This window comes from Scyliorhinus torazame, chromosome 5, assembly GCF_047496885.1.
Source record: "Scyliorhinus torazame isolate Kashiwa2021f chromosome 5, sScyTor2.1, whole genome shotgun sequence".
Lineage (NCBI taxonomy): Eukaryota > Metazoa > Chordata > Chondrichthyes > Carcharhiniformes > Scyliorhinidae > Scyliorhinus > Scyliorhinus torazame.
In genome coordinates this window covers 104,674,580-104,681,129 of record NC_092711.1, presented here as the reverse complement: position 1 = coordinate 104,681,129, position 6,550 = coordinate 104,674,580, and the positions used below count along the sequence as shown (strand labels likewise).

At 43.8% G+C, this 6,550-nt stretch overlaps 1 long non-coding RNA gene across 1 annotated transcript in view; it reads right to left on the bottom strand.

Moving 5' to 3' along the window:
• The window catches only part of LOC140419326 (uncharacterized), a 304,049-nt gene that overhangs the window by 136,208 nt on the left and 161,291 nt on the right, over positions 1-6,550 (bottom strand). The window lies entirely within an intron of this gene.

The following is a 6,550-nucleotide window of genomic DNA, read 5'->3' as shown; positions in this document are numbered from 1 at the left end:
TATAAGAACTGCTGTTAGATGTATTGACTTTGGCCTGCTATTGTGACTCTCAAGAGACACAGTGGTTTTAGCCCCGGCCAAGAAATAAACATGTTAAAGTTACGAGGTGTTCGACTGATCATTTCATCCGGACTGGCTGCAAAAGAATCCTCATTTGGTGTCAGAAGTGGGATTTCACAGGAGCCTTCCTGGAACCTGACGGCGTAACAGACTGATCGCATTCGGACGCTGAGGAGGGACTTGCGCACCAAACGTGAGTACCCTTGTTACCACTTTGGTTTCCCCCTTTGCTGTCCCGAGTGTGGCCACGCCCTGCTGTTCGGTTTCGGTGGAGACTCTGACAAAATCAAAGCAGTCCGGCGAACCCGTTACGAAGAAGGGTTGGTGTTATCAAGTTCCCTGGAAAGGTTGGACCTTCCTAAAGTACCAGGTTGGAGTCCCTAGAAGGTTGGACCTTCTTAAAGGTACCGGGTTGGAGTCCCAGGAAGGTTGGACCTTCTTAAGGTCGGGGTCCCGGGAAGATCGGACCTTCCTAAAGTACCGGGTTGGAAACCCTGGGAGGTTAGAGTCCTCCCTAAACAGTCCAGGGTTTGGAGTCCCTGGGAGGTTAAAGTCCTCCCTCGAATCACGGGTTTGAATCCCTGGGAGGTGAGAGTCCTCCCTAAAGTACCAGGGTTGGAATCCCAAGAGGGTTAGACCTTCTTAAACCGGGTTGGTGCTATAGGTTCCCTAGAAGGTTGGACCTTCTTAAAGTACTGGGTTTGAGGCCCTGGAGGATTGGATCTCCTAAAGTCCCTTAAGTACCGGGTTGGAGTCCCTGGGAGGTTAAAATCCTTTCTAAAGAACTGGGTTGGAAACCTTGGGGGGTTAGAGTCCTTCCCCTAAATAGTCCGAGTTGGAGTACCAGGGCTCCTTAAATCTCTGGGTAGGTAAATGAGTGATGATGATCCTTAGGGTTGCCTAATACCTTCACGATAAAAGGTGATTTTCGATAAATAAGTATATCAACCGGTGTCTAGACTTGTTCGACACTTCGGTTGATCAGATTGAATATTACGGAGAACGGATAACTCTGTCCAAATTATATAATTAAGGGTGTGGATAACACCTAAAGGAAACATAATAAACAGGGCTTGACCGTTGCGTGCCCTGTCGGAACATTCAAACAATTTCTTAAATCTGTTAGTTCTGTCTTTAATTCTCTGAGTCTGTCTGTCTGTTAGTTCTGTCTTTGATTCCCTGTCAGTCTGTTTAAATCAGTCTTCTCTTTCTCTCTCTTTTCATGTTTCATTTCCAGACTTTGACCTTCTAAAAATCACTTTCGAACAGTTTGATTTAGCCTTTTGATTGGGCAATGGGGCAGGATAACCCCGTTTAAATTCTTGATTGAATAGGCGATTTAGGATCGCTACCAAAATTAAATAGGAAACCACAAGGATCATCCGAGGATAGGAGACAATGGGTAATACTTTAGATAGCACAGCTGATAGTGGAAGCGAGCTTCAAACTCTTTGTGAACAGTATCCGGAACATTTTCAGCAGCTGCGGCAGTTCTCGGGAGAATTGCATAAAAATTTGGGAAAGGGGAAATGGCCCCTGGGAGGATCAAAAGATTTGCCTACGGTTATAGAGGGACAGCAGATTATTTGGCAACATAACCGTAGCTCCACAGCTAAGAAATTGATTGAGTTATGGCGGGAGTACTGCCAAAAATTAATTAAAAGATGCATCTTTATTGGCTAATTGGCAGGCTAACGCTTTAAAATTGGTTATTGAATTAACAAAAGGGGGAATTGTTAAGACTGCGGGGGGGGGGGGGGGGGGTTGAGAAAGGAATATGCCCACCATAGAAAAAGACCTAAGTCTGTAAAACCCCCATTTCTAAATCAGGACCGTACGGTGAAATGGCCGGCCTTGCCTTGACCGAGGGAGACGATGAGGATGACCCTGAAAATTGCCACTATAGGGGACGACCGACCGTTACACCGCCACTACGACCGCCTCCACCTTACATTCCCAGGGTTCTGATTGTAGTTTAAACTGTTCTAAAACAAATGATGTTTCAGACAAAAAAAACTCTTTATTCCTCTGGTGTGATCATGTTAGAAATTACATTAAAGATGTGTACATTCAAGCCCTTTATCCACCGTTCCCCCGCCACTATCACCACCTCCACCGTCGCAAGGAGGTCCGGCGACTCGCACTCGTTCTAAAACCCGTGCTAATCAATTCCCACCGATGAATCAAGAGTTAGTCCTGGAAAAAGAGGGGGCACTAGAGGTGGATTTCCTTGATTACCCAGACGATTATCAGCCGCAGTGTCAGTTTCCCGTCCGGCAAGTTCCCAATATAGCATACAACCCTGCCAACATCCGGGGCCCAACAACCAGGCATTTCAAAATAATTATTATAATTAATAAATTAATCACATTTGATACTACTGATTCAGTATTAATAAATTATACAATATAAAACAGTCAAACAGTTGATTGATCAGTAACATTTCAATAATAGTATTTCAGCTCAAATTCATCAATTGGGGTACAGTTGGAAGATAAGTTGGGGTGGATCAAGTTTTTGATTTCTTTTTGGATATGTAATGCCAAATCTTTAACTCCTTTAGAGTTATTGGGAATGAAAGTACAACATTCTGCACTTTAACATCTTCTGGATTATACACAAAAGCTTGTTGAAAGGGTTAATTTTCTTGCAGAGACAAAAAGAGGCGTATAGCTTGGAATGATGCCATTCGCATCTCCAAACTCCAAAAAATAAAAAATAAATATTTGTCGCTCAAATGGACTGGGAGTAAAAGTTGGATTGCTGCCAAATTCCCGTTATCAGGTGTCCTTGAATGATCTGTTCCTTTTAATCTGAGTTGTTTTGGTTTTTGTAAAACCAGCTTCCATTGTTTGAAGTTTTAATTTCCAGGCTAATTCTAAACATTTATTTTAAAATATCAAACACAATAACTTATCAAACATATAGGTTTTCTGTAGATGAATTTGTCGATTCTATTAAAGAAGGCACTACTAGCAAGAGATGTTGGTTTCTTAAAATTAATAAAGCAATATTCAGAATAATGACAGTTCTCTTAAGTTGACAGTTCTTGACTATCCCTGTAGAATTCACTAGAGACACTTATACAGAATCTTATTCGGCAACAAGCTGACTCACCAATACCAAATGCTGATCTGAACCTATTCACCGATGGTAGTTCATCCATCGGTGAAAGGGGGGATAGATTATCAGGGTATGCAATTGTTAACCAACAAGGAGAAACGCTTGAAGCAGCAGCATTCGAAATTCCCTTTTCCGCCCAACAGGCTGAACTTTTTGCACTTATTCGAGCTTGTGTATTAGGGAAAGATAAAATTGTAAATATCTACACTGATTCCCGATATGCCTTTGGGGTCACACACGATTTTGGCCAATTATGGAAAAACAGGGGATTTCTGACGTCAGCAGGTACTCAGATATCTCATAAACAATTAATTACACAATTATTACAAGCTCTAATGCTTCCAAAACAGATTGCGGTTATAAAATGTGCAGCACATACAAATGGAAAAACTTTAGCGGATGTGGGCAATCGGCAGGCGGACCATCAGGCCAAAGAGGCTTCTCGCTTAAAAGACGTGGTGGTCCCCAAAATGATGAGCCAGACTAAAAACCTAGATAGTCAATCTCCCTCTGAAAAGCCAATGCCGACCATCACTGACGTCATTTAATTACAGGAGGACGCTCCTGGCTGTGTAAAAAGACTATGGGAAGAATTGGGATGTTGTTATGATTCTGTAAACAAATTGTGGGTCACCCCGGCAGGGCAGACTTGTATGCCCGATGCATTGGCAGCCTGGGTTACCGAATGTGTTCACTTTGCAACTCATTGTGGTGCGCGAGCTACGGGTGATGTATTGCTTAAAACATGGTGGCATCCACGACTGCAAGATATAGCACAAAACATTAGCAGTCGTTGCCTAGTATGTCAACAGTATAATCCTGGTAAAGCAATACCCTGTGAAAGGGTACCGGAAGGTCCCTTTGAGACACTCCAGATGGATTACATTGAGTTGGAAAGATGCCAATGTTATAAACATGTATTAGTTATTGTTGCTGTATTTAGCAAATGGATAGAAGCTTACCCCACTGTAGATAACAAAGCTTCCACGGTAGTAAAAGTTTTGATGTGAGAAATTGTTCCTAGATTTGGGATTCCATATCGATTAAGCTCTGATAATGGACCTCATTTTGTGGGACAGATTAACAAAGAATTCTGTGCGCAGCTGGGCATAAAACAACAGTTGCACTGTGCATATAGGCCACAAGCAGCAGGAATGGTGGAGCGCGCCAACCAGACATTGAAAACCAAACTAGCCAAATTACAGGCTGAGACAGGCGCTACCTGGCTCAAACTATTACCCATTGCCCTTTTTCAAATTCACGCTACACCCGCAGGAAAAACCCGATTAAGCCCTGCCGAGATATTGTACAGAAGGCCTTTTCACACTCCATGGGATCAGGACAAACCAAAAGATGTCAACTTTCACCACATGACCACGGAAATGGCCAATTACGTTATAGCTCTAACAAAGATTTTAAAAGGCCTCCACTCGCGGGTCCGAGCAGCCCATGGGGAGATACCCCCCTTATCCAGTACTGTCACCATTAACCCAGGCGAGTACGTTATGATCCGGAACTGGGTTCGGAAAGGATTAGAACCCCGATGGGAAGGACCACACCAGGTCCTACTCACTACTCCCACTGCTGTAAAAGTAAAAGGCAGAAATGCCTGGATCCACATCCACCATTGTAAGGTTGTGAAAATGCAATAGAGAATAACCCTCTGTTCCGAGCCCTAGGTAATAACTTCAGCATCATTCACGGGATGAAGGACAGCCTTATTATCGTAACTTTTGGAAACTGGAGGAGAGGCCAAGCGAAGAACCTGTGGCCCCAAGGGAAGACGGACTCATCACCTGTCGAGGAGACACCTTACAGTGTACCAGTCAAGGCCCAGGAGAAGGACCTTGGAATGCGACCCCTGCGGACGGATGTTCAGCCTACGTACAACGATGCAATCGGACCATACTCATCAGTGGAGTGACTAAGGGCAACCTACCCTGTCATCAGGTCAACTGTAAATGGGACTATAGATGCAGAAACAAAAACAAAAAAAGACTGTACCCTTGGGATGCGTTGACCAAGGGAGGGCAAGGCTGCGGGAAAAAAGGGAATTACAGGTAAACACGTATCTGTATATGTCATATGTGTACGCAAAGGATATGAATGTTTCTGGTTGCTGAGTATGTACACATATCCCGACCTATGCTAAGGGAGGGTTCCCCCTCAGACCTGTTCCCCTTAACCTGTCAGAAACTGTAGAATGGTATATTTACCAGGATGGTACTCGTCAATCCCCCAGGACTATAAGAATTGCATCTATGGTAAAACACCCAGACGGCGGGGCAGCTTCTAGTTTATCGTTTCTCCCCATATCCCCAAGACCTTGGAAAGAGGAGGGCTATCTAATGAACACCTTTGAGATGTGGTACCAACCAAGTTATAACAAATCCCACCAGCCTCCGTTTCTTACCCTCATTAATACCACCAACATGGGAAGACCACTGGGAATAATATGTTTGGTAAGGAATGTGGTAAAAGTGATATTTGTAGGTGCTAGTCAATGCGAGCAGATTTGTGGTGGCCAACATATCCGAGGTCTATCCCGTATATACGTCTCCTCAGTTTTATGGGTGTACACTGGACGTCCCATACGCGAATGGGACAGGTACCTTCAAGTACTCCCTGATGGCCCAAGGATTTGATGTGGACAAACTCACTTCATACAATGGGACGTATTTTATTTGTGGCCACAAGGCATATCCCTGGCTGCCAGAGAATTGGACGGGATCCTGTTATCTGGGGTATGTAGTCCCCTTTATACACCACCTCACCAATTTAGGCGACCATTACCAAATGATGAAGCGACAAAAGAGAGAAATAACCAAAACGCAACGATACTTTGGAATCCTGCTTCCTCATGTCAGTGTAGCTCTTGCAATAAAGGAAATAAGGAAGATAGCAAAAATCCTGGAAGAGGTAGCAAACGACACCACTGAAGCATTGAGATAAATAATGAAATGGTGGCAATGAGAACCGTAGCCCTACAAAACCGAATGGCCCTCGATTACCTCCTTGCAAACAAAGGTGGGACTTGTGCCGTGATCGGTTCGGAATGTTGCACCTATATCTCCGATAGTTCGGAGAACATCACCCACCTCGTGGATCATATCCGCACAGAGGTTAAGAAACTGCATGAAATATCAAGAGATGGGTGGTTAGATTGGTTGTTTGCCGGATCATGGGGGTCTTACCTAGTGCATGGATTGATAATCCTGGTAGTTGTAATACTTGTAATAATGATGCTTAGCTTCCTGATGAAATGCTTGTGTAAAAGTGTCAGTGCAGCAATAATTTCTCAACAGTTAATGCAGCAACATGAAGTGCGCCTTGAAGAGTTAATGGATGTGAAAGAAAGTGCAGAGGA